This window comes from Harpia harpyja, chromosome 12 (genome assembly GCF_026419915.1).
Source record: "Harpia harpyja isolate bHarHar1 chromosome 12, bHarHar1 primary haplotype, whole genome shotgun sequence".
Lineage (NCBI taxonomy): Eukaryota > Metazoa > Chordata > Aves > Accipitriformes > Accipitridae > Harpia > Harpia harpyja.
Window position 1 is genome coordinate 44,568,651 of NC_068951.1, and position 16,041 is coordinate 44,584,691.

A 16,041-nucleotide genomic window follows, 5' to 3' on the forward strand; every position below is an offset into this window, starting at 1 on the left:
CTTGTCTATTTAAAAATACTTAAAAAAATACATAGTAGACAGACTCTTAGCAGTGCCTATTTACCCCAGTTTTTGTTTCCTTCCACCCTTAGCTTCACATGCTGAAAATGCCCAGGTTTGGCCTCGACTTGTGAGTACATCTATTTGGGAAACGTGAGGGTGAGCAGACAGGTACGTGGGAAGTTGCTTTTGCACAATAAGCAATTTCTGTCACCTTCCTGCAAGAACTTGCTGCCCTTAGCAGCTGAAGCTGGAGCTGAACGCTGGCAAGGAAGTGATGTGCGAGACAAAAAGGTCCGTAACAGTAAAGAAAACCAGGAGGGCATGTCAAATCTCCCACAAGAGATGCCCAATATTCCCTTTTCCCCCTCGCGAAGGGCCGACAGGGTGGGTTTCTGGTCTGCAGTTCGGCACCAGCCCCGGGGATCCTACTGCTCGGCTGCGGAAAGGAGCGCGTGTGTCCTGGGAACCTGGGGAGCGGGGCGAGGGGGGGCAGGGGACCCCGACCCCGGCACGGCAGCCCCGGCAGCACCGCAGCGAGCCCGGCACGGCGCGGGACCTGCTCACCGCTGCAAGCCTCGGCTGCCTCTGTTTGCCTTTCCTCAGAAAACAAACCTGGGAAATGACAGTTCGAGGGCTGATAAGAATCATTAGACGTGTCTGCTGCAGACACGACATGCGCTGCTGGTTGAGAGCAAGTCTTAACTGAGCTCCCAGCCCGCTCACAAAAACTGCCAGCAGAATACGTGCCCAACGCTCCGCTGGTGCTTCTGCCAGCGAGGTCTCTGCTTCGCCACTGCTTTGCCCTCCCGTGCTTGCCGTCCCTGCCGATCCGACGCCGCTGTCCTTACTGCCGTTCTTGGAGAACCGTCAGCCCGCTCTTTAGGGGTGACAAAATCCCGCTGTGCTACAGCCGTCACGGAGATACCCCCGGTGCCTGCTGCTAAGGCAGGGGAAGCGGCTCTCTCCCCCGCCCCGGTGCGAGAGGAGCGTGCGCCCGTGTGCGTTTTTAATGTCTGAGCTGACATTTTGCTGTCTTGAAAACAAAATCTGTTCATGGGCTAATTAAATAGATCTGCACGCAGCGTAACGTAAGCCCCAAGGAGCGACAGAGTCCCAACAGGGTGTGAACTTTGGGAGACAGAATGGCACAGTATTGTGCATGCAAAAGATTATAATTTTAGAATCAATAGTGGGTACTGTGGTGGGTGGCTAGTGTGGGAATTCGGACTGCTTGGTCCGTAAGGCCCTGGTAAGCATCCGACGTGACTGTCACATATTCCCACAGGGGTGAATACTATTCGTCTTTTCTTCTCCCTCTTTGCCTTTATTAATATTATAAACCAAAAAGAATAACAAACCTGCTGTTTCAGAGTGCCTTCTGTATTTCAGAATATGCAAATAGTTTCTGATCAGCGCTGCCACTGTGATGCCCCCGTGATAGAACACAGCAATAAATAGAGTTAATGCAGGTGACTTATTAATCCTAGTAGAGCAACTACACTTCCAGAGTCTAAAGATAACGCAGAATACTAGAAAATTTGTTCTAATTACAGCAGGGAGCATCTTGCCTTCTTCCTATATTGCCATTTTAAATTGAAATTACTATTCTCAGTAGAAAAGATCTTTTGTTCAGCTACCAGCCAAGAAAGACGATTCTACTGAGAAGGTTTAATAGTGCGTTAATACTCACATTACACAGTTTCCTCAAACGGCCAGGAACACAAACAGGCAGGAAACAGTGAAGATCGCATACCAAGGGAGACAAAATTAAGTATTTCAATTAAGTACTTGCTACCTAATGCATCGAGGGAAATGAACACAGCATTCCCTCTGAGGTGCTATAACCGAAGCATCCTACGAGCGTATCTCGGTGGGGTACAGGGACAGGCTTCCCTGTTTGCAGGGATGTGTCCCCACGCGGCCGCCCGGCAGGGAAGCCATGGGGGGGTGGCAGCGGGGCCCCGCAGGTGCCTGGTGCCTCCTTCCAGCCCTGCCTGGCTCCTCTTGCTCCCCCAAAGCCTTTCGTAACCCCAGATCCATGCTGCCCCTGCAGCAAAGCTGAATTTTCCCGTACAGCCAAGCCCCCTGGCAGCACCACCACGTCTCGCCCTAATGCTGTTTCGAGACCTAACTCTGATTTTCACTGGAGCTAGCTTGCAAGTAAATGTCCGGTTGCATAGGTCTGCAAAATGGGTTGGCTGGGGTTTCTTTAGCCAGCTCTCTGTCTTTTTCTCCATTATCTGGACAAAAGCTTGCAGTGGGGAAAGGCAGTAGGGTTCTCCCAGCCCAGCGAGGGCCGTGAGGAAGCGGGAGTCGGATGGAGCGGAGGGAGCCCATGCTCGGGGGAGCTGCACAGCACCGCTCGTACACAGCCCTGCTGTTGCGGGGAGTTTTCGGGTGGTTTCAAGAGCGCTGTTAACTCTGCACTCCGTGTCAGTGAGCCCAGTTTGAGGTGATGGAGATGGGTGTGAGTGCCACGCTTTCTCAGAACAGCTCTTCAGAAGCTGGGAGTTTTGCATATGTCCTCACTCCTCACCTCCCGGGCAGGTTTCAGCTCTGTCTTGCCTCCTGCAGGTACGCATAGCTTACGGGTACGGTTAGGCACCCCTACCAACGGCGAGCATTCGGTAATCAGCATAGCGGGCACGTTCTTCAGGCTGCAGAGGTCGGAGCAAAGCCCTCGGCTTTCTCTGGTTTGGCTGCAGCATCAGTGCTGTCTCTTCAAGGGCATCTCTGACCATGGCCAAGGCAAGCGGTGCGTTTGCTGGAAAACGCACTCGCACTGCCGGGTGATTGGTGCTGACAACACCGAGTTACCGTCTGTGTAAGGAGATGTCCCGGCAATGACCCCGAGCCGTAATGATGCGCAGGGAGCCCGCGGCATGCGGGAGCTGGCCCCCAGACGTGCAGGAGCTGGCCCTGCCTCGCTCCATGCCCACAGCCTCTGCCGGGATTGCAGTGCAGGCATCGGGAGGGATGAATCCCGGAATCCCACCCAAGGCAGGGACTTGAAAGAGGTGGCCCTGCGTCCCCTGGCTGGGGCAGGATGGCAAGGGCTGCTAACCCGGCCAGCTCCAGATGTGCAAAGGGTGCTCAGCAGATGTTCTCGCAGGAATCAAATCTCAGCCACTTTGCACAGACGCACGGCGCCGGCCCCGAGCGCGCCCCTGGACCCCGGCTTCATCCCAGTTTGCAGGGATGCACTTCCCAGTACTCACTAGCCTGCTGAGAGAGCAGTCCTGCTGTGGGCACAGCTGGAGGCAGCGTCCAGTTCTGGAGCAGAGGAAGTCAAATATTATTCAGAAAATACCTGCAATTGCATCACCGTCAAATCATATCAATGGTAAACATCATCTGCTAACGTTTAGCAGATATTAGAAAATACGGTAATATTGGATTTTCAATTAAATTTCCCTTTTAACATCTTTAAACATGTTTAAATGTAGACAAAAATTGTTTCTTGACATTTTAATACAGTATTTGATCAGGTCATCTGTTTGGTTAAAATAAATCTTGTCAACACTAAAAATACAGGAAAGCTAAAATCAGACAACGTTTTCAGGTGCTAAGCTTTCCTACTGTGTATGGAACACTGGAAAGAAGATGTTAAAACTGATCTGGAACAATTTTTTAAAAGCTAAGATTAAGAAATCAGAGAACAGTAATGTAATAACAGGTGAAAGCCTAGCATATTGCTTTTCTACGGACCGGAGGCAGCAACAACCACAGTTTAAAAGTTGTTGAGGTGACCTCTTGCTGCTGTTAGCAAGAACCACTTCCTGAAGCCCTTCTGAGCTTTTATCCTTCCGTTTTTCTTTATTCTGTACCCACATCTTCTTTCCCGATCAGTTCTACATGAGCTGATGTAGATAAAAGGGGGAACATGCCATATACCCACGCATGGTATTATATTTCCTGCAGAACCCTCACCCTATGCTATTATCCCGATGGAGCTGAAGCGGGTGACTCATCATTTTCCATACGGTGGCGTCTCGCCCGCTGTGGCGCGGAGCACCCGACGGCCTCCCCGGGCGCCTGTGCCAGAGGCTCTCACCAGCCCCGTCGTGTCCGACGGGAGCTGCTGGGTTTGCTGTGCCGGAGGGCTCGGGCCGGTGCTGGCGGTGCCCGTTCCCCGAGGAGAGCCGTGGCCGAGGGCGAGCACCGGCCCCGCAGCGAGCGGCTGTGCTGGGCTTGTCTGGACGCTCACCCGCCTCTCCAGGCTGGGCTGCTGCTCCGGGAGCCGTAGCGACTGCCTTGCTCCGAATGCAACTAACGCCCATTAGTTCAATGGAAAACGTAGAACCTCCGAATTCTGTTGGATTGTTATTTCCACGTAGATAAAAATAAACGTCCACGTACGCTTTCGCTTTGCTGTACAGCAGCAGTTATGCCGTCGAACGCTGACGTATTGAATCCCGAACCCTAGAATTGCATTTTCAAAGGCTGTTAGCGTAACTTGATGTCATTCACCAGGCCCCTGCTAACGGCACAGGCTCTGTTTAACTGTGGGCCATGCTAAAGTCTGGCCATATTTTAGTTGTTCTTGAATTCGAGGGACCAAAGCTACCAGTAATGACCAGTCAATGGCTTTTCTAATGGATCCTAAGGATCTACTTTGGCACTGGTTTTACAACAAAAATAAGTGAGGTGCAATTCTTGCCCAAGTCTCGCTGCCGGTGATGAAACCCAAGTGGCTCTGGGTGGTGGTGGTGGTGCCCCCCTGCCCTGCCTGCCCTGCCTGCCCTGCCTGCCCGCAGCACCAGCCCTGCCTGCCCGCGGCACCAGCCCTGCCAGTCCCTTCCTCCCATCAGCTGGCCTTTTTGCAAACTGCCCTCCCTCACATTTCTGCCTGAAGGGTTTAATTTGGAGAAGGAAGGGCCTCGAAAATACCAGTCATGGAAACGGAAGCTAAATTATTCAGTTCAGTGCTGCCGCATAATGAATCCTGGATTTTTATCTGTGCTGATGCCAATACTCTATTTTATTTTATTTTGGGAATATCTGAAAATATGGTAATGACAAAGCAGTGACAGGAGTTCAAACTAAGTATTAGAAGTCCCTTTTTTTGGGGGACTTCTGACGGGTTTGAAGCTGATGGGGGTAGGAGCACCCTGAGCAATACTTCTGCACTGATGCCTCCGTGGCCAGACCCTTTCATTCCTCCTCCAGCTATTGTTCCCTTTCTCATTATTCTGCAGCTCTTTTTCTCTCCCAGCCGCTCTGGCCTCTTTCCTCCCAGAGGTGTTCCTCCCTGGGAGCTGCTGCGTGGGTCGCAGTCGTCTCCCATTACCGGGATGCTCTCAGCTGGTTTCTGTCCTGCCACTGGGCTGAAACCGAGCGAATTGAACGTTTTCCTGGGCGTGTCTCAGAGCAGCCAGGCATCTATCGGCTCTCGGCAAAACTTCCATATGCATTTGACAACTCAAAGTAATATGCGACAGCTCCCATTGACAATTAGGAAGGAGATGATGCTAAGGAATAAACAAAGAGATATGTCAGTACCTGAAATAAAAAAGCTGAATGAAAAGCTAATCATGTAGTACGAAGATAATGCCAGCTTAGCTCTTAGTGGAAACAAATACCCTGGCAATCCTTATGAAGGCCATTTCTAATTCAATGTGCAGTTGCTGAAGCAACGGCTTCAGTTTAATCTGCAAAAGCTGAAGCACTTCAGTGGGAAGTGCCACTGCTGCAGGGACCTTCCCGTCCCCACGTCCCCACCTCCCTTATTTAAATTGCAAATACAAATAGACTCACCTGGTTTGTACCCGAGTCATTATAAAACAAATATGATAGGCATGTTGAATGTAGAAAAACCATAAAACCCATAAATACAAATCTATTCTGAGATATTGTAAAGCAAAGTTAGCACATACCGCAGGTGATGTGTGCATGGGGACAGAAGACAGAAAGGCACTCAAGGAGCAGACTGCAGCGCAGTGTTGGTGAGAAGTCCTGGCTAAACCAGACCAGTTTCCATTTTCCCTCAGGGAATCAAGTACCTGTTTCAGACCAGCTGATGAATGTTCCGACAACTCTGTACGGTGCCATTACAGACTGCATCCGTCCCTGCAGCGTTACAGGTCACCTGTAACTGTTGTCCCTGCAAATGGCTCATCCCCATCAGAACCCCCTTTTCAGCGAATCACGCTGGCATCAGGTCTCTCATTATATCTGATTTATTTGAGCTTCCATTCCTTATGTCCTTGATTTTGACTCCTGTTTCATGCAAAAGAAGTCACTTTTCTGATTTTGTACTGTTACGTGCAACCATTTTGCACATTAATTCCTTCCAGATGCCTGCCGGGGGGGTACCGAGCGATGCCTCTGCTGCCCGGCTGCTGTTGACTCTTTCCCAGGCAAACCCCACACAGAGACAAACGAGGCGTGGAGCCATCCAAACCACGGGCGCTCCCCTGAAAGGGTTCAGGCAAACCGAATAGACCCTCCTTCCCCTCAGCTGAATTTTACGCTCTTTCCCTCTTTTAGTATTTGGCTTTTTTTGCCTAGAAATCCAATCAGCTCGCCCTGGGCACGCTGCACCCGCTGACAGCTGGCAGTGCCCGCGGGGCTGTGCCGTGGGGCCGTGCCTGCCCACTTCGACAGTGGGACCCTCCGCTCCCCGTTACGGCAGCGGGACCCTCCGCTCCCCGCGCCCAGGCAAGGCCAGTGGCTGCTGCCCGCCGTGGGCACATCTTTCCCTCCTGCCTTTCAGCCTCTGCTTGCACCACGCTAGTGCTTTCCATCCCTTTAATGATTGTTTATTCAGCTCTTAAAGGATTAATTTTTGGCTTTTAAAATTGGAGCTTCAGGAGCTTATTTCAGGAGCCTAGTCTAAAAATGTACTGGAAAAAAAATCACTGGCATAGATAATCTTTTTATAATCTCTAGAATTTATCTAAAAGAACCCACTGTTAAGGAAAAATACCTCGGTTAATGTTCAAACATGAGTGAGTGTGGTGGTAGTTGTACAAACCTTTTAAAGCTATTAATGATTGATTTTAATGTCTTGTATTTAATGGGGGACAAGATCAGCACTGACTTAAAACCACAGCAAACTTGTGTGTAGAAAGGCAAAAAGTCCTTTGTGAGTTTCTATTTGCCACTCTGATTTCTAATATAAGTAAAATCAAGAGCAATTATAAATGGGGGAAGGTAGAAAAGCTGCACTGCCAGCGCTGGGGAGATGTCTCAGATAAGGACTAATACCAAAACATACTGCTATTTAATATGGGTTTTCTTAAGAGAAGCTTGTCCTTCATGCACAGGACCAGCACTATCGTGCAGAGCTTGCTGGGAAGCGCTGGTGTTGCAGCCGTGTTGGATCCCACGTAATGGATCCCCTGTCATCCCAGATAATCAACTGCCACTTTGCAAAAATCGTTTCTTAGAAGTTCCTTTAACAGTTCCTTAAAGATTCCTTTTGTGAAGTACTGAGATAGCCGGCGTGATATTCAGCCAAGCGACCTAAATCTAATTCACTCCTGGAATTGCACCAACACGGAATTTGCCGTTCTCCCTGTAACAGCAAACCAGGTAACTCAGGCTGGTGCGGATCCCTGGCCTGACTTCCCACAGCAGCCTTCAGTGCAACCTCTGCTATTGCCAGTAGTCGTTTATCTAATTCTTCAACTAATGAAACATAACTCTATTTCAAGATGCATCTTATTAAATGCTTTTCAATTGTTCTTACAATGTATGTCGTTTGTGTTCTGCTATTTTGTCCACGCTGATAGTTATTTTACCGTAATCTGCTTTAGCTTCTTTCTGCACTTGCCTTGAGAGAGGGGAGAGGGGAGAGGGGAAGCATTGCCGGAGCTGTGGCTCCGTGGGGACCCTTGCTGGGGACCCGGGATCACCCCAGCACCCTTCCCAGGAATCTGCCCCGCACCCTCTCCCTGCCGCTGCCCGCTCAGGCCATTTCTGCTCTGAGGAGGACACATCCAGCTGCCCGTGCCCTCGCTGGGGAAAGGGCAGGGATGGGCTTTACCTGCTTTCAGAGCCTCGCTGGTGCGGCTTAGGCACCCCAAACTGCACAGAGCTGCCGACCTTTTCCTCTCTGTACCCCTGACCTTTAAGAAACGGCATCACCACACAGTTGTAAATGTTAAGAAAAGGGAAGGTTCCCTATGTGCGGTTTCACAGGAAGCAACGGAGACGTGACTGTAAGCTGTAAATACAAATTGCTTCAGACTTGGAGTGCCGTTTTCCGTGCTATCCTATTACCGCTGCACAACCACAGGGAGAGTGATTTACTGAAAACCCAATGTCTGGAAGAGGAAACACCAGTGAGATATGTCTGGTGATCATTCCCTTTCTATGAGAGCTTGGGAGTTGCCACTGGCGGGTTTTCCGCTTATCTCTAGGTGAGAAAGGACAAGGGGACAAAGGGAAAAAATTCCTTCAGTCTGAGTCACTCGGAATGAAGAAATGACAGTAGGAGACAGAGAGAGGTCCACTGATTAAAACAGCGACGTTTGTAGTAGCTTTGCATAGTCCTGGTGCAAAGATTTACAACCAAGTAGTGGCTTATCCTACAAATGTGCCGCCGTCCCTGAGCCACGTCCAGGCACAGCTCTGCCCAGCCATTACCCTGCACCCGGGTTTTTCCTTGCCAGACTGCTTCCTCCGCGCCTAACAGCTTGCTGCAAACTATAGATCGGGATTTTTTTGTCCTGTGCTGGCTAGAAAACTGATGGACTGGTTATACAGGAATTAAGTTCTGATTTAGCAAAAAAAAACGGGGACAGGCAGGAGGAGCAGGGAGCGACACCTCTGCAGCAGCAACCCCAGGGAACAGCTTCCTAAAAAAGCCAGAAGGTGTAAATTCGCTGCTGCGAGCCCCAGCAGCAAGGCAGCCTGCCTGTACCCCTGCCCGCCCCGGGGCTGGCTCCGCTGCCTCAAGATTTGGGTTCAACACTTGGGTTCAACATTTCCTCCTTTGCCTGTCCCAGTGCGGAGCGTTGGCTCTGCTCAGCCCAGATCTGTTTAAGTGTGGGAGGAATGTAAAGGCTGTGCCTGCTTTCTCCAGCATATTAAAACCAACCCCTGGAGACTTACGGGGCTCGTGTTTTCTGGTGGCAGGATACCAGCGAACCGCCTTCTGGGCGTAAAGGCCCCAGTGAAGAGCTCGGTTTTCAAGCCCATCTGTACCACTGGTTTCACCCGTGCTGTGCAAGATCCAGAGCGAAGGCTCGCCCCAGCAGCCCTTTCCCAGCCGTTCCCATGACCGTCCCAGGGATGCTGGTGGGCTGCCTCGTCCCAGCCCCGTCCCCAGGGACTGCAGGCACCCCCGGGCTTGCTGGGGTGCCAGCACTGGCTGCGGAGAGGGGAAGGCAGAGCCAGAGCCACGGACGAGCTCGTTTGCATCTCAGTCTGATTTTGGCAGACAGTTTAAAGAGATGCTAAGGGAGCTCTCGAGGAAAGGGGAGCAGGACTTCGTCTCCTGCTGTGTTTGCGCTGTGCCCGGCATGAAGGCACCCTCCGTGCTGTCTTAATGGAAATAAATACCTCCCTGGTACAGGTGCTAATGAGGCTTCATCTGTTTGGCTAAGGCGGCTGCCGCAGGAACCCTGCCAATTCCCCTCGGTCCCGGCCGCAGTGGAGAAAATAGCAGCCAGGGCAAAGGCTTAGTACTTTTGTAAACTAATGAGAGAAGAGGGATCATCCTGCCAAGCCTACTGGCCAAATAATGAGATTGAATCTCTGAAGTCGTAATTTGGTGGTTAAGTGAACAGGACTAATTCTATGTAAACTGACGGGTCTAATTACTGGACCCATTTCTAGAAAAAAATCGGGGAGCAGGTGTCCGGCAGCCTGCTCCAGAACTGCAGCGGTTTGCAGGGTCCTCCAGCACCAACAGCCCCGACCCCCTTTGCCCTGAGGCTGCCCCGGTATTTGGCAAGGGTGCAGGTGGGGGTGACACACCAAACCCCCCCAGGTGACGGGCTGCCCCTGCAGACACGTCTGCGGCGGTGGCCTTCTGCTGCACCAGGAGCATCCCAAGCACTTTGCAGGAGGCTCCTGCCGTCGGGTCCGGCAGGAGAGGGCTTCGTTGGCAAGAGGCCCCTCGTGCCAGCCCCGTAAGCTGCTTACAGCCGGCTCAGCAACAAGCGGCTGGAACGGCATCAGCTTTCCTGCCCAGCACATTAGTCTGGGCTAAGTAGCCTGACAAGAAGGACTGGCTCGCTGGGCGGTGGTGACTCCCCTCCCTCGCAGCCGGCACGCACCTCGGGACGCCGGGCTGATGCCAAAGTTGGCTGCAGGGAAGAGGCGTTGCAGCCGGGAGCTGCGGCGGTTCTGGTGACACCGCTGCGCTGGGTCTCGCCGGCGGCGGAGGCAGCTGCCGCCTCCCCAGCAGCCACGGGACCCGGCGGTGAAAAGCACCGCGTTTGCAGGGCTTCTCCCGGCGACGCTGTCCCGCCCCGGAGTAACGAGTCCCTGCAAAGAGTCTGGGAATTTCTTTGACCAAATTCAGTTCCCCTTAAAGAACATCATTGGTTTACGCTGGAGGGGCCCATGAGCTTGCGCCGGTTTTGCAGCCCAGAAGCGTTTGCTGGTGTCTCTGGGCTGTTGCACCACGGGATTTGGCTCAGGAGGGTTTCTTGCCATCAGCACGACTGACTGCCACGGGACCCACTGGGGTCCCGCTGTTTTAGCAAACACGGGAGGGAGACGAGGGCAGGAGGGGAGGCTGTGCGTCACGGGGAGGGCATGCCTGCTTCCCTGCCCTGCCCAACGCCACGGCTGGTCCTGGTCCCGGCCAACCCGGCACTCTCGCCCGGCGCTGCGAGACCTCGCGCACGGCAGCCCGGCAAAACCAGGGCGGTTTGGCACGGGAGGGGACGAGCCGCATCCCCGCTCGCGGTGGCAGCATGCCCTGGCATGCACCGGCACGGGGCGTTTGCTCGGCGGAGCAGCAGCTCGTGCAGCTGCGTGGGCTCCCCAGCCCTTCCCCAAACTCTCCAAATTAAAAAAACCCCAAACCCAGGATGTCAGCGTTCAGCTATAAATCAATCCGCAATCTCACGGGGCAGAAGTAGGTCGCTGCTTACAGGAACCTGTGCTCCCCAAAATACTTCCCTGCAGGGGCCCCTGAACCTTGGGAAACAGCCAGAGAGCAAGGTGGGATAAACCCATCGGTTTGCAGGCACCGAAAAGGAGACATGCCGCGTCTTTGCTGGGGTTGCTGCCTTCCCGTCTGAGTTATCTGGGTCAGTTATTTTAAGGCCCCAACATTTCCCCCTCCCTGCACGCAGGGTGGGTGCTGCTGCGGCGGGGCAGACGAGCGGCAGGAGCGTGCCGGTGTGCCCGACCCCCCCGGCACGTCCAGCTGGCAGCAGCCGTGAGTTAGAGCTGCAAATGTATTTGTCAGTAATGCGGTAGCTCGTACCTGCGAGCAGATTGAAGGGTTTGTCAGCGAAACTTCCTGCGTGCTGGGGCAAAAGCAAATTTTGTGGCATGTATATGAAGAGGGTCTGCCTGCCCCAGGGGGGGATACAACGGGGCAGCGGGTGGGTGACGGTGTTACCGCGCTCCTCGGCAGAAAGAGGACAAATTACAACGTGGCAGAAAGATGCTGCTGCTCCTGGACGTTGAGGCAGTTTAAACTTTAGTACTTGATGAAATAAAACATGCGAAGACCTGATGTGTTAAATAGTAAGTAATAAATAAGTATGATGCTGCATCCCCTGGCACAGGCGCTGCCGGCTGCCGGCCTGCACCGAGCAGGGGTCTGCGGGCAGGGAGGGCTCAGCAGGACTGCGATGCCTCGGGCTGCCCTTCGTGCTGCCGACCTTCAGCCTGAGCACGCGAGAGCAGAGGTACAAACCGGTGTCGCTGCTCCCTTCACCCCTCCGTTCCGGGGCGCAAACACCATCTGCGGGTCCCCAGCCAAAGGAATTGGCGTGTAAGTGACACAGATACCAAATGACCCCAATTTTGAAAACGGGAGTTTCTCTTTCATGAGAAAATAGTGTGTCTGGTAAACACTGATGAGAAGATAAGGGGGGGGAGAGAAAAGGCCAGATACGGAGACTTCCCTCACATCTCCTGTGAGACACACAGAAAGCATAAAAACTACTTTTTACAACTCTCTCGCAGGCAGCTCTTCCCTGCCAAGCCCCTTCCGAGCTATCGGCCCCACGGGAGAACGGGAGACGGCCCCGGGGCCACGCCACGCACACCCCTTCAGGAGCGGGGAAACCTTCCGGCAGGTGCCTTTTCCAGCCGGGATTCGCGTTAACCGGCTGCTTTACCCAAGCAGCCACTCGAGGGGAGGGCTGACCCCCCCAGCACATGGCTCTTCACCGGCACTCCCCAGAGCCCCTGCCCGTCTGCCCCGCTGCTGCAGGCATCCTGCATGCCAGGTCCCAAATCTACACGTTTAAACTTCATCTCCTTTCTGTGCTTTTCTCTAGCGGATAAAACCTGATTTTTTAAAAATTATTTTTGTTTTTTAGCACTGGTTAATATTAAAGTACATCTACTTAGGGGTTGCTTAAAAAAAGGCAGAGCCTGTGAAGGGGAGGAGCACTGAACTGCACCAAACCACATAATTTAATTTATATTATCTTGTTTAAATTAATGCTGGGTTTTAAAAGGCTGTTTAAAATCAGGACAAAGAAATCACTGGCAATGTTAACTGTGCCACTTAGACTAAATAGGCTTTTGCAGAGAAATGTAAAAATAAATACGCCGTTCTTCTAGCGGCCCCACTGATCATTTCATAATGAAAGCAGGCAGGCAGATGAATTTCCTTTCAGTGAAAACACACAGAAAAATGACAGGCTCATGGTTATTTGCTTTAGGTTTTGAAATGAAATTACAGCAATTATTTTGCTCTTCAGAACACGAAACGCAGAATTAATAGAATTCACAGAAAATGAATATTCAATTATCCCGGTTTAGGGGTTTTGTGGCTGGTGCTGAAGCAATAAACAAACATTCCTTCAGAGAGCTGTCTCCAGCAGTGCTGTCTGCAGGCAGATCCCTGCTAGGTGCAGTTTTTGCTCTGTTGGGGAGCGAGGAGCAGTGCGGAGCCCGGGGGCAAGGGGCTGCCCAGGGCCGGCGATGCTCCGTGCTCCGGGCAGAGCACGCCATGGGCCAGGGCACCTTTCCCAATTACCGGAGCCAGGAGCGGCGGCGGGCGCTGGGAACGGCGGACGGGGGAAAGGGCCGAGCAGATTTTGCAGGGAGCGTGGCAGAGCCCGGAGGGGCTCGCCCAGCTGCGGTGGGCAGCAAAGCCCTCGGCTCTGCGCTGGCGGCTTCTTTACAAAAGGTTGTGGACAAAGAGTTGAAAAGTTTGTAATCAAAACCTGCTCCTGTTCACAGAGAGGTTTTCCCAGGGAAGACGGACCAAAGAGTACATGACCGGTGTTACCTGTAGTCCACAAACAACCGGAAATTTTTTACACAATACATGTAGATGGTGGGGCCCAGAGTACGGATTTGTATGCTCAGTTTGGGCTCAAACTCCAGAACAAGTTATTTTTGTTGTTCTGCTTCAACACTGCCACGAGTGATCCTGCTCACTAAAGTTACCAGCTGAAGGAAGCTGCCAGCCAAGTTACTGACTCTCAAACGGTCCTTACTCTCGATGCGAGGGAGCAGGGTTGCAACCTGCAGGTAAATATCCGCACGCACACGCGAGGTGACGTTGGCACCGCGTTGCAAACCCACTCTGACCAAACAACATCTGTTTGTGTTCCATGGGCTGCAGCTTCAGAAATCATGGCTTAAATAAACCAGAAATAATTACGATTAAAAACTACCTCTCAAACCAGACCCACCGCGGCAGCTGTGCCATGGTTTTCCTCCCACCGCCGAGCCCACGGGCTCGGGGACGGCTGCCCCGTCTACGTGCACAGGGACGAGATCACCACCCCCAGTGCCAATGCCGCTGAAAGCTGACGAGCCCCACGTCTGGCTTTGGCTGTCATCTGGATCTAATGATGCGAAGTGCCGCTTGTGGGGTCCTGAGCCTGGTCCTGGCCCTGCACCGGGCCACCAGCTTTGCCCTGGACCCTGGAGCAGGACCGGTAAGTCCTGCCCGTCCTGCCCCACAGCCCGGCCCGGCCACGGCCCCGCAGCACCTCCATTTGAAGAGCATTAAGGGCAAGACTTATTTTCCCAGCTCCCAACTACACATTAGGAAACACACAGGTGAAGACTTTTGAAAGTATTTTTCTGCTCATATTGGCAAGGTCATTTTTGTTTTGGTTTTGAAAGCAACAAACTACCATATGGCAGTTATTAAAAGAAACGGATGGGAAAAAATGAACTTTGAAACAGTGAAATGCATCGAAACTGGTTTATTCTAGTGCTTGCAAGAAAGCAAGTCCTTTGGCAGTGGCCTGCCCATGTTTTGTCCCTCGGGCCACAGAGGTCTTCAACACTTCTGCGTGTGTCCAGACGTTGTGTGAAGCAAGCACGGAGGAAGGCAATGAACGGGAAGATCTGCAGGCTACCGCTTCCGAGCCTGGTCTGCACCAGAGCCAGGAAAACTTTCCTGCAGAAATCAAACCTATGGAGGTGTGCTTCTGTCCTGAAGCTCTGACCATAAGTGTGTGTCCTGGTTTCGTCTGGGATAGAGCTAATTTTCTTTCTAGTAGCTGGTATAGTGTTATGTTTTGGCTTTAGGATGAGAAGAATGTTGACAACACTCTGATGGTTTCAGTTGTAGCTAAGTAGTGTTTGTACTAAGTCAAGGATTTTTCAGCTTCTGATGCCCAGCCAGCAAGAAGGCTGGAGGGGCACAAGAAGTTGGGAGGGGACACAGCCAGGACAGCTGACCCAAACTGGCCAAAGGGGTATTCCATACCATGTGACGTCATGCCCAGTATATAAACTGGGGGGAGTTGGTCTGGGGGGGATCACTGCTCAGGAGCTAACTGGGCATCGGTTGGCAAGTGGTGAGCAATTGCATTGTGCATCACTTTTTTAATATATTCCAATTCTTTTATTAATAATAATAAAATGACAAAAATATTATCATTATTATTTTCTTCCTTTCTGTCCCGTTAAACTGTCTTTATCTTAACCCATGAGTTTTACTTTTTTTTCCCCGATTCTCTCCCCCATCCCACGGGGGGGGGGGATTGAGTGGGCAGCTGCGTGGTGCTTAGTTGCTGGCTGGGGTTAAACCACGACAGTGTGACATGGTGCAGATGCCCTGGGGACTGTCCCCTCGCCCCAGGATGTCCTTCCTCTCCTCATCCCGTGTCCCAGCTGCTCCAGTGCACATCGCTCCGCAACACCCTTTGTGCATGACAGAGCATTTCGGGGGGGGGGATTACATCTCCCAAAGGAGACGAGGCAAATCCATAATGCCACCACCATCCTTGAGTCCAACCTGGCACAGCCTCGCCACTGCCCTTCAAACCAGCTGGCCACTGCCAAAGCTCTGCTGGCACCACTGCTGACGGGGACACCCCGGAGCCACCTCCGAGTCCGTGGGGATCTGCTCTGGGGCGGGTTCTGCCAGTTCCACAGTTGAAATTTAAAGCATTACAGAAGATTTCCTCCTATTTCCCTTTTATAGGGTATTTCTTTAAGGTTCATGCAGCCTTACAGAAGGAGGTATTAGAACAGCACAAGCTAACATGTTTACAGCTTCACGTTTAAATTTGAAAATGTGTTTTCTAAACTAATGGCTGTATATTTTCAGACCTTTCCAAAGCACTTGTTTTACTTTGTATAGCTTCTGCTTCATTATTCTAATTTAATAAAACCATAGCTAGGGCAGAGAGCCAACTCTTCCTGGCTAATGACAGACTTTGATTTGTTTGTACTTCTTGTTATACATTTTTCCTAATTACAAGCATTTTTCAGAGGCAGTTGAAAAAATAAACGAGCAGCTGGTTTGAATGTGCAACCTATTATTGTATTTCCTAGAGCTGCAGAAAAAGTATTACATTCACAGTAGGATGGTTTTCAACAGAGGAGGGCAGAAAAGGCATTTTCCAGTTGGGAGTCCATCTCACCTCCCTTCCTCCCCGCAGCGTTACTGCCACGAAAAAGCTAATTTTTCAGCCTTTC

At 51.8% G+C, this 16,041-nt stretch overlaps 1 protein-coding gene across 3 annotated transcripts in view; it reads right to left on the reverse strand.

Annotated features, from left to right (window-relative positions):
• Window positions 1-16,041, reverse strand: part of P2RY1 (purinergic receptor P2Y1) — a 39,656-nt gene that overhangs the window by 8,369 nt on the left and 15,246 nt on the right. For 2 of the 3 annotated variants that reach the window (XR_008237466.1, XM_052803365.1), the window contains exon 1: window positions 1,362-2,410. The exons of the other annotated variant lie outside the window; for it this stretch is intronic. The gene's annotated coding sequence lies outside the window, so the exon portion shown is untranslated. Of the gene's footprint in view, window positions 1-1,361; window positions 2,411-16,041 lie in introns of those variants that run through there. 3 annotated transcript variants of the gene reach the window in all.